Source organism: Chiloscyllium punctatum, chromosome 2 (genome assembly GCF_047496795.1).
Source record: "Chiloscyllium punctatum isolate Juve2018m chromosome 2, sChiPun1.3, whole genome shotgun sequence".
NCBI lineage: Eukaryota > Metazoa > Chordata > Chondrichthyes > Orectolobiformes > Hemiscylliidae > Chiloscyllium > Chiloscyllium punctatum.
Genome location: NC_092740.1, coordinates 67,669,347 through 67,687,166, shown reverse-complemented (window position 1 = coordinate 67,687,166; position 17,820 = coordinate 67,669,347). Strand labels below are relative to the sequence as shown.

The window sequence follows — 17,820 nt, the reverse complement described above, 5'->3', positions numbered from 1 at the left end:
CAAAATACTTTTGGGAAGATATCAGAACTCTCCAGATGGTACAGGAAAGATTTATGAGATTGTTTCCAAGGTTGAGAGAGTTCAGCTATAAAGATGGATAAGACAAACTGGGACTGTACTCTTTTAGAAGAGATGGTTGAGAGGAGATTGATGGAGCTGTTCAAATATCATGAGGAAGCAGAATTGAGTAGGTAGAGAGAAACAGTTTCCATTGGCAGAAACATTGAGAACTAAATCAAGGGTGACGTGAGAATGCATTTTCTTTTAACGCAGTGAGGGGTTAGGATCTCAAATGTCCTGCCAGAGAGTATGGTGGAGGTGGATATGAACGTTGTTTTCCAAAGAGAATTGGATTGGCACCTAAAGATTAAAATAAAACAAGTAGGTGAGGAGTAATGAGACTCACTGAATTGCCCTTGCAGACAGCCAGTATGGACACTCCAGGCCAAATGGCCGCCTTCTGTGCAGTAATCATTATATGATTCTGTATTGACTGCCATAAACTTGCTTTTTGATTAAATTTAGAATGAAAGAAATAGTCAGAACTAGATAGCATTTCTGAAATTAATTTTGATAGCTGCCCAGTCAGCCATCTTTTGTATGCACTTCAGAATCAGGACATCACTTCTGTGTTCTGAATGGCAAATGAGTTGAATGCACAATAAAAGCAGCATTATCAGGATTTCATAGTGGGAGTCTAATAAAAAGCTTGATGCATCAGTCGTGTATTGGTGTATGTGCAAGACTAGATTAAGTAACTTTAGAATGGTTAGTCATTATTATAAACTGTAGCATGAAAAGTTCAATCAATACTTAAATTAGAAAGGGTATAACAGCAGTTTAGCTGACAAATATGCCTCTGATGAATCCTGTGATTACAAAACTCAGCACTATTATAAGCAGTTGAGCAAAGGAGAGGATGCTGGAGATTAAAAGAAAAGTAGATCTCTTCAGTTTTGCATTAAAATTTCTCTCCAAAGAACGAGTGGTTCAATTGTCTTGTTTTTGTGGAATTTACTAAGCAGGACTGACATGGAAAAATTTCTAAGCAAGAAACTTGGAATGGATGCAGTAAAATAATAGCCTCATTTGTGGATACTATACCGATATTATAGAGTTGCTCATTTGTCCAGAACAAACCCAAAGTGAATTCTGTGATGTTGACAAATTTGGAAATCTTGTGTAACAACTTTTGTAGCTTGAAAGTGACTTTTGAATCATGTTTCTTATACTTTGCTTACAATGATGTCTGCTTGATTCTAACTGACTCTTGACGGGAACAGACCATTGCTGAAAATGTGTTGCTGGAAAAGCGCAGCATCCAAGGAACAGGAGAATCGACGTTTCGGGCATAAGCCCTTCTTCAGGAATGAGGAAAGTGTGTCCAGCAGGCTAAGATAAAAGGTAGGGAGGAGGGACTTGGGGGAGGGGCGTTGGAAATGCGATAGGTGGAAGGAGGTTAAGGTGGGGGCGGAGAGGTCAGGAAGAAGATTTCAGGTTAGGAAGGCGGTGCTGAGTTCGAGGGATTTGATTGAGACAAGGTGGAGGGAGGGGAAATGAGGAAACTGGAGAAATCTGAGTTCATCCCTTGTGGTTGGAGGGTTACTAGGCGGTAAGATGAGCCGCTCTTCCTCCAACTGTCATGCTGTGATGGCCGAGTGGTTAAGGCGTTGGACTTGAAATCCAATGGGGTCTCCCTGCACAGGTTCGAGCCCTGCTCACAGCGGTATTTGTTTTCCCTGGGGAACAGACCATTGGAAGGATTTCACTCCCACCAGAGCCAGGTATCTCATAGTGTCCCAACTCTTCAAAGGCCACAAATCCAGTCCTGAGATAAATCCATCACAGCATTAGTAGCAGGGTTTCTTCCTGTTAGATCGCATATTTTCTAATGCGAGTGCAGTGACAGGTTCAGGTGCAACTTTATTTTGATGACCTTCTTTACTTCTTACCTTAAGATTTTCTTCGCAGTAAGAGACACAAAAACTTCAGATTGTATACAATTAAAATGTAGACTGCACAGGCCCCCCTCCCCCCCTCCAATACTATTGGTCAATAGTGCTTATCCCTCTATGATTGGTTCTCTGGTATAGTTTCTTAAAGAGATGGATAGGCTGCTAGTCCATCCACAGTCACAATGTTTTCACAGACTTTAATGATAAGGGGGTCTTCTTCTATTTCCTGAAACTGTTTTGAATCTTTTGTTTAGGTGATCTTTTGTATATATGTGGATCTGTAACTACCTCAGAATCTACATATATGATTATCTGAAGGTTCTGAACTAAAACCTACTCTCAATAGTGTAACAGATTGATTAATTTGAGAAAAACAACAACTTAGTGCATCCAAGTAGGCAATTGCAGCTGCACATTCAATCCCATCCGTAACCTTGATTCTTACAGAGCTGCTTGCTACTTGCTGAGGTTACATTGGGCAAATGTTTTCCCACACACTGTAACTACTGTCAGCCATGTTCTGCAGAGCTTGTCAGGTGCACTTGTCAGCCATTTTGTGCTGCTCAGTCATAGTGAATCACAAAACACGCAAGAGTTTCGTTACACAAATGTGATAGGCTTTCTACACAAGAATGATCGCCTCATGGGTTGTTTATCTTTCAGGAACCTAACCCATGGAGCTGTGGCTGCCACAATATTTGGCAACAACATTTGATTAACAAAACCAAACAATATAAAATAAGAATTACTACAATGAATTGCACTGCACCAGGGAAGCTCTCAAGGATCCCAACCAGCCTGTTGCCTAACTCCACAGAGTGGAAGATTGGAGTTGTTTTAGTTTATCCATTTCTTTCCTAATGTGTGCTGCAAGGTCAGTGATTCCCTCAGAATTGTCATGGATGTAGGTGCAGCACTCTGCTCTGATCAGAGCGTAAAGTGCCTCCTTTCTCTGCTAATATCGAATAAAGGGCCATCCTGTTCTGCAAAGCTCTTTTCCAGATGGCCACCATTTCAGTGCTTAATCCTGTCTAAAGATTAGGAAGTATCATTTATTACCTATTCTAAGATTGCTGCCATGTTGGTGGATTCCCTTGCGAGATTGGCTGTTCCATACCTGGGAAGTAGAATGTCATGGAACCTTTCTGATTCTGTGTTAGCTCTGTTAAACCTTTGCCCATAGTGTATTTCAGATGTAGAGAATGTATGATGGATGAAGGGGATGATGTAACTCAAGTAGCATGATCCAGTCCATGATGAAGGTAACCAGGCATAGGTCTGGTGTCTGCACACAAAGTAAGTGTTGTTGTAAGGAGTAACCTTAGTTATAATCTCGGGATATCATTTTTGCTGGAAAGTACCTTTACTGGTGAGGTTTTGGAATGTCAGAAGGATGGAATTAGCGCCCTGGGTTATATTCCAATTTTGGAAGAATTTGTTGTATCCCATCTCCTGCCCTCCCATCTGGGTTATAACAGACATGTCCCTCCTGCTGGTTTCCTGATTCCAGAGGTGTTAGCAAGGGTCACGAATAGGGATTGTTGTGAGTTGTTATAATTAGCTGATACTACCTCTGAAAGGCAGCCAGATTGTAACCCGCTGACTCCCATGGGACTCAGCCAATAGACCCCAATCCCTGCTGAGGACTGCTGTGCCAGTTATGCTGGATCCTCTAAGGAGATGTTCTGGTGAGTTACTCATTATGCCTTTTCAGATCCATTAAAAGGAATGGATCTTAAGGGGAATCCCTCTTTTGAGTGGGTGGGAACGTGGGAACATACTCAGCAGTTGGAAATATTAGCTCATTTGGTATAGGTGGGGGACAGGTACAAAAAGATGTTTGCATGCAATTGCTTTTTCCTTCATTTCCCTTCTGGTGTAATGGGTTGGCACATTACTAGGAGGCAAGCACTCAAAATACACCCAGTTACTAATATATCAATTTCCCTATCTTGACCTAAATGTAACAGTTCTTAATACTTTAACTGTTTGTGGTTCTTTTTACGTGTGATGCATGGATCCAAGTTTCCTTTCCTGGGACTTTTATTGTCGCTGGAGTGGTTGGCAGCATTTGGTAGGGCCCTTCCCGCTTGGCTCTTAACTGTTTTTAATGGATTTTCTTTACATAGGCCCATGTTCCAGGGACAATATCGTGTCTTCCCTTTGGGAAGGTTCTTCCAAGCGGCTGATACCTGTTGGGAAGCAGACCTCACAGCATTGGTTAGGTCTTCACAATACTTCAACAATGCATCACTCATTGAGTAGCAATCGTGTTTCTGTAAAGAAGTTGTTCCTGGCACGGAGAAAGGCCTTCCCGTGATGATTTCAAAAGGGCTTAGTCCTGTTGTTCAATTGAGGTCACTCAGATGCTGCATTGTCCTATTGACAGGGCATGTAGCCAGGGCACTCCCTCTTGGTGGTGCTTAGTGATCCTTTGATTTATTGTTTGGTTGATTTGTTCCACCTGCTCTGAAGACTCAGGGTGATGAGGGCAGTGAAGTTCTGATGTAATGTTTTGCACTTTCCTGGCAGACAGCATCTGTGAAATGTGTCCTTTGGTCAGAGTCTATGCTGGTCAGGACTCCCCACCGAGGAATGTAATCCTTACACAAAACTTTAGCTAAATGATTGGCTGTGACTCGTCGGATTGGAGAGGCTTCTATCTATCTGGAGAATTTGTCAACGAAAACTGGGACTTCAGTATAGCCTGGACATGGGGGGAGGGGTATGTAATCAACTTGTACATGTTGGAATGGTCCTGCTGGGGCGGAAGGCTCTGATGAGTTGAGGATGCCTCATCCATCTCTGTGTTGCGACATTGAAAGTCTGAAAACAGGTTCAGAAGTTTGAAGTCACCGGTGAAAACTTTCAGTATCTGAAAACAAAAGCATCCATCCATTCCACTTCAAGCAGAATGGGTTAATTACTAAAATGAGAATTACTGCTGGCTTAAAAAGCAGGGTGAGAATTCTATCTTTGCTCCTCCTGTAAGGAAATAAGCGTGTTATAATTAACAAAGGGAAAGCCCACCTCCTTTGTTATCTTCTTTTTTTAAAAACTCCTTGCTCAAAGAGAATTGCATTTCCAAACTTCCAATTTTATGCTTTCACACCCAACTACATTTACAATAAGCAAATCTTATCATCCCGAATTAAAGATTCACTCATGTGTTAAAACAGTATTTAAAAGTTCACTCTGGCCAGAAAATGAAATGCCAAACATGATGATTTCTGAAATTAAAACTTACCCAAGACTCTTTCATCAGTCCAAACATGACATGGAGCCAATTCCAAAAGGTACATTTTTACCAAGCTTTATGAACCAAATTTTTAGATCAACGTTTCATCGCAGATCTTTGCCCAACACAACTATTAATAGTTCCTTAAAAGGACAATACATTAACCATACATGTTCTAAACTGATACAGGCACACACTACTCTTCTAAATCACCATAGATTCCCAAAATGCAGATAAAACTCAAAGCATTCCCAGATCTTGAGCTGTAGAGAATGAAAATACAAATGTTATACAAGGCATCATTTAACAACCAATGAACTAAGGTGCATTCAAACCAGACCACAAAGAGTGAGAACTTAGTTCACTGAACACAGTTTACAGAAAGCTGGTCTCTCTCTCTCTCTCTCTGTGTCTCTGTCTCTGTCTCTGTCTCTCTCTCTCTCTTTCGCTCACTTTTGAAGATTTTATAACTTTCTTCCCACCTCAGATTTTAGCTTTTTGTTTATTCCTTGCTTGTAAAGATAATGAAACACTTACATTCCAGAACAGTTAAGATTAAGGAATTTAATTCCATAAATCTTGCTGAGATACAGAAGTTGTCTGCCATTTTATGTTGCTTAGTCATGGGCAGCCTTAACAGTTCCTTTCTTGATAGCTGTAAGTTGTTAATGTTTCTAAACCAAACAATAAGATGCTGAGAACATAGTTCAGGAGAAAGGTACATTCTGAAGAAGGGTCACTAGACTGAACACTAAGTCCATTTTCTCTCATAGATGTTGCTAGAGCTGCTGCAATTTCTGTTTTTGTTTGTTTCAGATCTCCAGCATTCATTTTCTTTGTTTGATTTGTCCTGTTGTTTGTTCTGCTTCTGTCTGAACACAGATGCAGCCAGATCTGCTGAATATTTCCAACAATTTCTGTTTTCACTATAATTGAGCTCAGGTCATATAAAACTTCATCTTGATCCTAAAAGTCAGCTTGCTGTTATTCCATGCACATTTTGTGAGCTGGTCAAGGGTAGTAGCTGCTTTCCCTATGCATGTATCATATTTTTCTTCAAAGTTCAGATTGTGTGTTACTATGGAACCCACATGGCAGAATTTTCTATTCACTGAAATATTTTTGCACGTACACAGAACTTAACTATTACCAAGCAGAAAATATTACAATGATTATTTCTGTTCATTCAGAACTAGTTAAATCAGTAACTAACCATATCTAAGTTTGATTTAAATAGGTAAAACAAAATTGTGGTTATTATGCTGTATCAATAATTATCTTTGGCAATGTATTTGATAAGTAAAGTGTTCATTCAGGGATCCAGTGCACAATAAGGACCAAATCGTCCCCTTCTGCACTGTAATAATTTTATGACTCTATGATTCTCAGAAGGAGGTATTTTTTAAAGAATATTTGTACATAGAATAAATAAACAGCAATATTCCTAATTGTGGTCCACAAAGACTTTAGAGCTGAGGTAAATGGCTATTTGTTTTTCACGTACCACTTTGTGCCTTTCTTTATAAGTAAGACTTGTTTATTTTGTTTGCAATGACAGATGTGGTTGGACTGTTGAGTCATGATGGTAATTTAATCTCATCTGCTGTTTCAGAAAGCCTTAGTTCTGTCATCAACTAGGATAAAGCAAAAGCTACACTGGTATCTTTATGTTTACGTTGCCTATTCTTCTGGTCATCAGTTATCCAAGTGAATCTATTCACATCATCCCCATGAAAAGAGCACTATTTCTCTTTCTTTTCTGATTGAACACAAATCTGTGAACCTTTAAATGTGTTAACAGTCCTTACTGTTCCTTTGAAATAAGTTTTGCTATCCACACCAAAGACTTTCTGCACCTTTTTTACATTAATTAACCTAAGCTTTGGGAACAGGCAATGCCTAAATAACAGACATTTAGAATCACAGAATGAAATAGAAGGTGATCATTCAACCATCATGCTTGTGTCACTATTTGAAAGCACTATCCAAAAAGTCCCACTCCCCTGCTCTTATGACACAGGCCTACAAAATCACATAAGATCCCTTTCCCTTCCAGATAGGAATTTGGAAGTTGATTTTGGTCTGAATTAAGATGATTCTTAACAGAATGCTGAAGACTGTAATTAGTGAATTGAACGTCTTTGCTTCAGTATTGTTTAGTATACTGGATTACTGCACCAACTTCAAAGGATCAAATGATTAGTTGGCTTTCAGCCTCTGAAGTAATAGATAATACAAATAATTTACTGCCAACCTTTGATTTCCAGATATTATCTCTTCATGGAATTGAAAAAAATCTTAGATTTGTACATTGAGAGTTATTTAAATGTGAAAGCACTGCTGTTTGGAAAAACTAACAGCAAGAATACAGACAAATAATAAGTTGAATAACCAGTTAATATGTTTTAAAGCATAATATTGAAGAAGGAAGATTGATTTGAACTGCCTGTTCCTCTTTGCAGTAATTTGTTCCTTTTCAATACTTGTTATAAAAAGTTTGTTATTTACCAGAACAGACATAGGTTTGTGTTAATTTTGTCTAAAGGTTAATAGCTCTAGCAAAGCAGCATTCTCTTCATACTATGTTAGCCCTGATGACATGTTCAAAGCCTGAAGAGTGACTAAGAGGTGAGTGAAATACAGCAACATTAACAGTTCACATTTATAAAATATCTTTGACTCAAAAAAAATAGACTGCAACCCAGAAAGGAGTGATAAAAGCCCTCACCAAGTTCTGAGAAGGTACACACAATAGTGTCACAAAAACTGCATGTTTGTGAAGAGTTGAACGCTGCAGAAAATTGCAAAGATGGAGTTGGGTGAGAACATGGAGATAAGGAAATGTACCCATTGATGAGGGGAACACAATGCAGGTAAATAAGGAAGAATTAGGAAACATTGATGGCACAATACTAGGTTTCAGCGGTGAAGGAACTGAGGTAGGGGAATAGAGCTAAACTGACATAAATCCCAGCAAAGGAATTATATCCTGACTTGAAAATAAAACAAAGTAATAACATGCCAAAATCTATTGAAAAAATGTTCTAAGTACATCTGAAATTTGACCTTTAACTTATGCATCAGGCATGATTTGGGAATCTGGTGCTGAGGTTGAATTATGCAGAAGGAGAATGATTTTCTGTCAGATTCTTCAGACAAAGATGTTAGTGGTATTGATTCAATACAAGCTTGAAGAATCAAAATGTTTTGCAGAACAGGCAGACACAAAAACAATGAAGTTATTGAAATAATACAAAAAGCAGGAAGGCATTTTAATTTGATGCCATTATTAGAAAAGTGAATCATAAGTGTTTTCTCTTTTTGTAATATATAGAAGTCAGTTGCAAAAGCGTAAAAAAGTGTTCTTTATAATATCACAAACAAATAGGTCTCACTAGAAAGTTTATTTTCCATCCATTTTTCCAACTCCTGCTACCCACTTCCCCTAAAGACACTTACTCACATGGAGGTATAATTTCAATGACTTTGGCAATTATTCGATGACTCAGTCGAATGACATTCTTTTCTGTATGAGTTTTGACAATAAGCCTTGGCAATATTGGAACGCAGTGCAGAGAAGACTGACCTTCACTTCATCCAACCTCCACATAGAAACACTTTCCAACAGGAGTCATTGAACAGCAATTAGGAGGGTGTGTCCTGGTGAAATGTTCTATCCATTGGCCCTTTTTATTTCTATATTTTTCTAATTTATTCCTACAATCTACAATGCTGGAATTTTTATTTCTTTATTTCTCTAATATTTTTTCTAAGAATTCAGACTGAAAAATCTGTACCTAGATAACTTGTACCTAAGGGGACAGTCCAGATCACAGCAGAGGAGACATTGGATGTATTAGAATGTATGAAGGTGGATAAATGTCCTGGTCCTGACCAGATAAATCCAAAAGCACTGCAAGAGACGAGAGAAAAAATTGTAGAGGCACTGGCTGATATTTTTGTATCACCATTAGGCACGGGTGATGTCCTGGAAGACTGGAGGGTAGCGAATGTTGTGCCATTATGGAAGAAGAGCTGCAAAGAAAAACATGGGAACTATAGACCAATAGGGAAGTTACTTGACACGATTCTGAGAGATAAAATATACATGCATTTGGAAAGACAGGATTTGATTAGGAGTAGTCAGCATGGCTTTGTGTGTGGGAGATCATGCCTCATAAATTTGTTAGAGTTCTTTAGTGAAGTCTCCAGGAAGGTTGACGAGGGCAGGATGGGAGACGTAATCTATATAAATTTCAGTAAGGCCTTTGATAAGGTTCCACATGGTAGGCTGTTCTGGAAGGTTAGATCAGAGTTGGGAGTGTGTTGCTGAGAAAGCACAGCAGGTCAGGCAGCATTGAAGGAGCAGGAGAATCGATGTTTCAGGCATAAGCCCTTCATCAGGAATGAGACTTGTGGACCAGTGGCTGAGAGATAAATGGGAGGGGGTGTGTGGCTGGGTGGGAGGTAGCTGAGAAAGCGATAGGTGGATGGAGGTGAGGGAGAAAGTGATAGATCAGAGTGGGGAAGTGATGGACAGGTCAGGAGGGCAGTGTTGAGTTGGAGGCTAGAAACTGGGATAATGTGGGGAGGGGAAATGACAAAGCTGTTGAAATCCACATTCATCCTGTGTGGTTGCAGGGTCAAAGGTGGAATATGAGGCATTCTTCCTCCAGGCGTCAGGTGGTAACGGTTTGGCGGTGGAGGAGGCCCAAGACCTGCATGTCCTTGACGGAGTGGGAGGGGGTGTTGAAGTGTTCAGCCACAGGGCAGTGGGGTTGGTTGGTGCGGGTATCCCAGGGATGTTCTCTGAAGCGATCTGCAAGAAGGTATCCTGCCTCCCCGATGTGGAGGAGATCACATCAGTTGCAACAGACACAGCAAATGACATTGGTAGAGGTACAGGTAAATTTCTGACAGATGTGGAAGGATCCCTTGGGGCCTTGGACGCAGGTGAGGGGAGTGGTGTGGGCACAGGTTTTGCACTTCCTGCGGTGGCAGGGAAAAATGCCAGGAGTCAGGTGTGGGTTGGTGAGGGACATGAACCTGCCGAGGGAGTCGTGGATGGAATGGTCTCTCTGGAACACTGATAGGGGTGGGGAGGGAAATATACTTTTTGTGGTGTGGTCCATTTGGAGGTGGCAGATGTGGTAGAGGATGATGCGATATATGCGGAGATTGGTGGGGTGAATGGTGAGGACTGGAGGGCTCTGTCTTTGTTGTATTGGGGGATGGGGTTCAAGGGCAGTGGCACATGAAGTAGAGGAGATGCACTGATGGGCACTGTCAACCACGTGGGAAGGGAATTTGTGATTGCAGAAGAAGGAGGCCATCTGGGACTTTCTGAGGTGGAATTGGTCATCCTGGGAACAGATGTGGCGGAGGTGGAGGAATTGGGAATAAGGACTGTAATTTTTACAGGTGGTAGGGTGGGAGGAGAAGTAATCTAGGTTTCTGTGGTAGTCAGTGAGCTTGTAATAGATGTCTGTGGTTAGTCAGTCGCCCAAGATAGTGATGGAGAGGCCCAAGAAAGGTGAGGGAAGTGTTCAAGATGGTCCAGATGAATTTGAGATTGGGGTGGAAGGTGTTGGTAAAGTTGATGAACTGTTCAACCAACCCCAGCCCCCCACCTCCCCACCGTGGGTGCACGAGGTGGCACTGTACAGTTATCGATGTAGCGGAGGAACAGGTGTGGGTGGTGCTGGTGTCGATCATATGGAATTCGGGGGAGCTGGCAGATTGGATACAAAATTGGCATGATGGTAGGAAGTAGAGGGTAATAGTGGAAGGATGCTTGTCAGACTGGAGGCTTGTGACTAGCCTCAGACATCGGTGCTGGACTCATTACTGTTTGTTACCTTTATCAATGATTTGGATGAGGATGCACAAGTCTTGATTAGTAAGTTTGCAAATGACACTAAAATAGGCTGTATTGTGGAAAGTGATGAACGTTATCGTAAATTGTAGCAGGACCTTGATCGGCTGGGGAAGTGGGCCGAGAAATGGCAAATGGAGTTTAATATAGATAAGTGTGAAGTCTTGTATTTTGGGAAGTCAAATCAAGGTAGAAACTTCATGGTGAATAGTAGGGCCTTAAGGAGTGGAGTGGAATTCAGGTTCATAGCTCTCTGAAAGTGGAGTCACAGATAGACAGAGCAGTGAAGAAGGCTTTTGGCACACTAACCCTGATCAGTCAGGGCACTGAGCATGGAAGTTTCAAAGTTATGTTGCAGGTGTACAGGATGTTGGTGAGGCCGCACTTGGAGTATTGTGTTCAGTTTTGGTCACCTTGCTATAGGAAGGATGTTATTAAGCTGGAAACAGTGCAGAAGAAATTTACAAGGATGTTGCCAGGACTCAAGAGTCTGAGTTATAAGGAGAGGTTGTACAAGCTTGGACTTTTTCCTTTGGAGACTGAGGGGGGCTCTTGTAGATGTGTATAAGCTCATGAGAAGCATGGATGGGATGAATGCACTTCGTCTTTTTTCCAGAGTTGGGGGATTGAGGACTAAAGAGCATCCGTTTAAGGTTAGAGGGGAAAGAATAAAAGGGAACATGAAGGGCAACTTTTTTACACTGAGGTTGGTACACATATGGAATGAACTGTCAGTGGAAGTGGTTGAGATGGGCACACTAATAATATTTAAAAGACATTTGGAAAAATGAATGGATAGGAAAGGTTTAGAAGGATATGGAACAAGTGCAGGGAAATGGGGTCAGTGTAGATGGACGTTTTCATCAGTATGGACCAGTTTGGGCTGAAAGGGCCTGTCTCCATGCTGTAGGATTCCCTGACTCTATGATTCCAAAATGATGTCATAAGTGGTGACTTAAAAACCTTTTTACTGCACTCATTTGAGTGCACGTGACAATAAAGCTAATTCAACTCAATTCAACGTAATGTCTAAACTGCCACTCAGGCTCAAATCAAATAATTCAACACATCTGATGAAATGAACATGCAACATTGCAAATTGATATGGCTTCCATATACCTTGAGTAATCCATTTCCCCCAATAAAACAGTGTGAAGTCTACTAATACATTTTCTTTAAAATAAAATTGTACAGAACCAGTTGCTTTACATTCCATAGAAAACTAAAATTGCTAGCAAAGTTATTATTACAGCCATTTACTTTATTTTTCCACAATTTCTTTCCTTCCGCCAGGTCCTTTCCCAGTCTATGTTTGCGACAGTCCGAAACAGAATGTAACTTGACTTTGGCCATTGATATGATATGCTCAATATCATTGGCATTATTGTTGGTTGCTAAAACTTCAGTAGAAATTTGGTGGAAGTCTTGGGTAGACACATAAAACGTTTAATGATTTTCTGCCAAAATTAGTCAGGTGAACCCTCAAAGCAATTCCCTGTAATGGACTCATACAGATAAAAGGACGCCATTGGTTCATCATATATTCATTGGATATTTTAAAATACACAATTGATGCTTTTCATACTTGGCCACTAGTCGTCAAATAACAAATCAGTGAAGGTGCTCCTCTCAACGAAACTTAGTAGAGTTACTGGGTGGGTCCTTGGAATTCTCTAGCCTCAAAGATGTTCCTTTGTTGAATTTAAGAGTAGGATAGACAGGTCTATTTGTCTCTCAGAAAATCATACGATAAGGGGAGTAGTCACGTAATTGGAGTTTAACCCAAAATAAGCTAAGATCATATTGAATCGTGGAACAATTTCAATAGGCTGTATAGTCTACTTTTACTCCTATTTCTTGCATTTGTGTGTTCTCATGATGATGCCCCAATGTGTTGTCCTATCTGTGTTCAATTTGACATTGAAATGGCTTTATATTTTCAACAATTCTGAATGGAAGGAATACATTAATTTTGCTTCATAACTAACCTTTGCATGATCTCACAAGCTGACAGTTATCCAGATATTTTCATTGCTTGTCCAAAAAGGCATTCAAAAATAATTGAAGTTTGTTCTTAATGGCTTTCATCTTTATTCTGAGGCAAGAGGTTTTTTGTTAAATTTAGTTTTACATGGGTGTATATGTGTCACTGCCAAGGCCAAGATTTGTTGCTCATCCTAATTGCCCTTGGATTAATATCTTGTGTGGCTATTTCAGAGCATAGTTAAGAGTCAAACATATTACTCTGGGGCTGGGGTCGCATATATCAGACTAAGTAAGAATGGCAGAATCCCTTCCCTGGAGGATGTTAGTTAACCAGACAGGCACTTATGACAGTTAACTATAGTTTTGTGGCTATGATCACTGAAGCTATCTAGCTTTCAAGTCCAGACTTATTAATTTAATATAATTTCACTAGCTGTCATGGTGAGATTTGAACCCACATCCTTAGAGCATAAACCTAAATCTCTAGAGAGTTAAGATTATGCACCCAGATATTACTGCACCACCATCTGTCCCCAGAGGTACAGGACATTCCCCCTATAGCTGGTCCCGAACCTGCTCCCCATCCCAATACCAACTACATAACGAGTACTAAGGATTTCCTTATGTCCTCCTAACAATCTCTTGCCACTGGCATTGCAGGCCAGCCAAATACAAATTCCCACCAAGCTTGCATGGCACACTGACAGTATCTATACACATGAGGCCTGGTGATGGAAATCTCTCCGATCTCATGCCATGGAGGTTCAATAACTTGCTGCCCAATTTAACTCTTGCCAACCAGACTGACAGCCCTGATTTGAAATTCAGACCTTCAGAATATAGATACATTGGAGTATCAATTACATGAAGTATTTGCAATCCAAATGGAAGCATTTGTACTCATTGATTGATAGAAAATGTGATATTGTTTAGATGCCAGGGACATTAATTCAATAAGCAATGGGAAATAGTCATCTCAGTTCATAATGCTTGTGTTAAGTTCTACAATTTAAAATAAATGATCCATCTCTACTGCACGTTATAGCCTACAAAAATAAAAACTGAGCAGTCCTTTCATCTTCAGTTAACCATATTACACAAAGAATTTTGTTGATGCTATCAGGAACATGGCTTGCATTATTTAATGTGACTTCCATTTTGATATTAACCTATTCTAGTGTTTAGAGATTTAGTCAATTGGCTTGAAATCTATGGCATGAAATGTTATGCACTGTGGGATCACCAGACATTTGTTTAGCATTAATCTCCACAATGTCAAGATGACAAACACTCTCTCCAGCTGTTCTCACCAATTTTCACTATTTAAGTGATAAAATATATATGCACAACCAGTGCAGCTTTCAATAGAAATTTATTTGCAATGCCAGAAAACAATATGGTGATTTTTCTTCCATGTACATAAAAGTGCAATTTCAGAGGTGTATTCTTTCTGCAGTTTCCTATCTTTCCAGACTATTAAAATCCAATCTTAAAAAGAACACAAAGAAGTGTTTCTTTTTGCTGTTTTACTTGAGCTTTGGAATGAACAAGGAATTTGCTGCCAATTAACATAACAACAGCGACGACTATTTCACAGGCACCCAAACCCTTGCCAAGTTATTTAGCTTGGAACATTTGAATTCTTATTTTTGAATTTAAGTCAATTTAATTTGCACAAAAAGATATCTTGCTCGCTGTTTTAGCTTGTTTGAATTTCATGAGTGTGGTTCATTCTGTCTCATTGTGAGTTCAGGCTGTAGAGGGTTATTTGAGACTGTCCAATCTCTCAAACGTATGCTTTTCCTTACAGCCAAACATATGTATCCATCAGACTTTCACAAGAGGTTGAGCTTCTGCCTTCTTCCAGGCCACACAATCCCTCAAGTGACTGTGACATTTATTGTAACATCATTACCATGTATACTTCGAATGTGTACCCATTACTCTACATTAATACCTTCAGCTTTATTTATAATTAATTGGAAATCATACGTAAAAAAGTGAATATTTCACTCATTTACACAGACGTAAATAAGTGAAATATTGATTTAAAACGCATTTATGCGTTTTTGCAAGATATTGCAGCATCGGCAGACAATATAAATCATAGATGGGAATTGTAAATTTGAAGCCATCCATTTAAAATGATGGCAAAATAATTAAGCAAAATCTTGATTAAACTTCTGGTTTAGTTATCTTCAGGATATTGCTAAGAGGAATCAGCCAGTAGCTGATTTCAGAGTAATTCCATTCATAAGAATTACACTTTAAAAAGCCATGATAGCACCTTTCCAGTAGAAGGTGATTTGTCCATTACATTATCTTTCATCTTGGCCTTGTAAAATAATTAAGGTAGCTATTGTTCTCGGTATTTGAGTCATATCCATGTTGTTTGACAGTATTCTTTTTTTTGTTTTTGACTTGCAAGAGAAGTTCTTTTCGTAACTGAAACCTGTGAAATTTAACTTCTGCTGAGAAAAGGGCAAGAGGTAACTAGGGAGTGAGAAAATAGACAGCGGGGTAAGCAACAAGTTTGGAGTCCCATCCACATCTTAACATTACTGTGCACCTCATTTTATCTAATCATCAAGTAAGACTGAACATGCTGGGACTCCTTTCCCTAGAAAAGCGAACATTGAAGGATGACTGAAGAGAGGTCTTTGAAAAGATGATAGGATTGATAGGTTCAAAGTTAATGAAATGGTTCAATACTAATACCCAAAATAAGTGGATTAAAATTGGTTCGGATGTAAACATTTTTAAAGTTTGAAACGTGACCTAAAACCCCCTCGAACACAAGAGTTGGGACAAGAGGCTGGAAGCCAATCTGTTCCTGAGAGGCAGGTAGCAATTTAAACATGTTATTGTGCCTGTTTCTCCACCTTAGTAATGACTGGCCTGGTTTTCCAGGTCCTGATCAGGAGCCATTGGCACTGAAGGGAACCAAAGACAACTCTAGAGAGAGTATAAGCACCTTTATAGCCTAAGTCAGTGCCAGGAGGAGTGGGAGAGCACTTCTCCCACCATCCCAGTTCCCAGGCACTCCCTGCATAGCCCCATCCCCAAACAAATACCTGGGGCTTCAGGAATTGAGCCCTTCCACCATACCCACTCATTCTCACACACGCATCGGTGGGGTGCTCCGGGATCAGAGATCCAGGTTAGACTCTATCCTTTTGGGATTCAGATCAATGCCTGATATTAGGGTTTGGCTGTGCCTCACCACAGCATCAAATTTCACACCTTCCATTCCCCACTTCTTGCCTACCCTATCTCAACACCTGCAATATGAGTCAAGGGTCACACTCTCCCCTGTGGTGAGATATGCCACCCTCTAGACCATGAATTGAACTTACCTGCTCTAGAGTCCTCCTGCATGACTGAAAGCCAAACTTGTCAATCAAACTGAATTCCTAGTCCTGAACTTTGTGCAAAAGACATACATTCCATGGAGTTGGAACACATATTCACTAACAAAAGTCAAAAGGAATTCAAAATAAAAAATTTGACCCTGCGTCTGATTAAAAGGTACAACTTGCTACTAAACGGGCTAGTTGAGGCAAATAGTAGATATACATTTTAGGGGGAACTAGGAAAGTTCTTGAGGTGGAAAGGAATAGCAAGGTGTGCTAATAGAGTTAGATGTACTGGAAGATGATTGAGGGGAATGTAAATACAGGCATTGCCCAGTTATACTGAATAGCCTGTTTCTGTATGTAAATTCTGTCTGTCTGTCTCTCTCTCTATAATATATGTGTGTCTTTTGCGCAAAGTTCAGGACGAGGAATTCAATTCGATGTTGGCACAACATATAATATCATATCATGTAAATCTTTGTTTTGAACGGTGTCTGATAATTAATGTTATAGTTAAAATATATTATTCATTCCTCTAGTTCCCAACTGAAAATAGTGTCAAAATCTAAAGGCCAAACTTAACCAAGCATCCTGTATCATGCACTTGCAAGAACGAAACATTCCTGCCCAGCTGTATGAGGGAGGTAATGGTCTAATGGTATTTTTGACTGACTGCTAATCCTGAGTCCCTGGTAAAATGCTGGGGACTTGAGTTTAAATCTCATCATGGCAGATGGTGGAATTTGAATTCAATAAAAATCTGGAATTATGAGTCTTATAATGATCATTAATCCATTGGCCAATTCGTGGGGAAAAACCCACCTGATTTTCTAGAGTCATAGAGATGTACAGCATGGAAACAGACCCTTCGGTCCAACCTGTCCATGCCGACCAGATATCCCAACCCAATCTAGTCCCACATGCCAACACCTGGCCCATTTCCTTCCAAATCCTTTTGCCTTCCTATTCATATACCCAACCTTTTAAATGATGTAATTGAACGAGCCTCCACCACTTCATCTGGCAGCTCATTCCATACATGCACCACCTTCTGCGTGAAAAAATTGTTCATTAGGTCTCTTTTATGTCTTTCCCCTCTCACCCTAAACCTACGCCCTCTAATTCTGGCCTCCACCACCCCCCCCCACCAACCCAGGGAAAAAGACCTTATCTATTTATCCTATCCATGACCCTCATGATTTTATAAACCTCTATAAGGTCACCCCTCAACCTCTAAAGCTCCAAGGAAAACAGCCCCAGCCTGTTCATCCTCTCCCTATAGTTCAAATCCTCTAATCCTGGCAACATCCTTGTAAATCTTTTCTGAACCCTTTCAAGTTTCACAACATCCTTCCAATAGGAAGGAGACCAGAATTGTATGCAATATTCCAAAAATGACCTAGCCAATGT

At 40.1% G+C, this 17,820-nt stretch overlaps 1 non-coding gene across 1 annotated transcript; it reads left to right on the top strand.

The window, feature by feature from the left end:
* Positions 1-1,644: 1,644 nt before the first annotated feature.
* Positions 1,645-1,726, top strand: trnas-uga (transfer RNA serine (anticodon UGA)). The gene has a single exon. It is a non-coding gene; the product is annotated as a tRNA-Ser (tRNA).
* Positions 1,727-17,820: the final 16,094 nt, after the last annotated feature.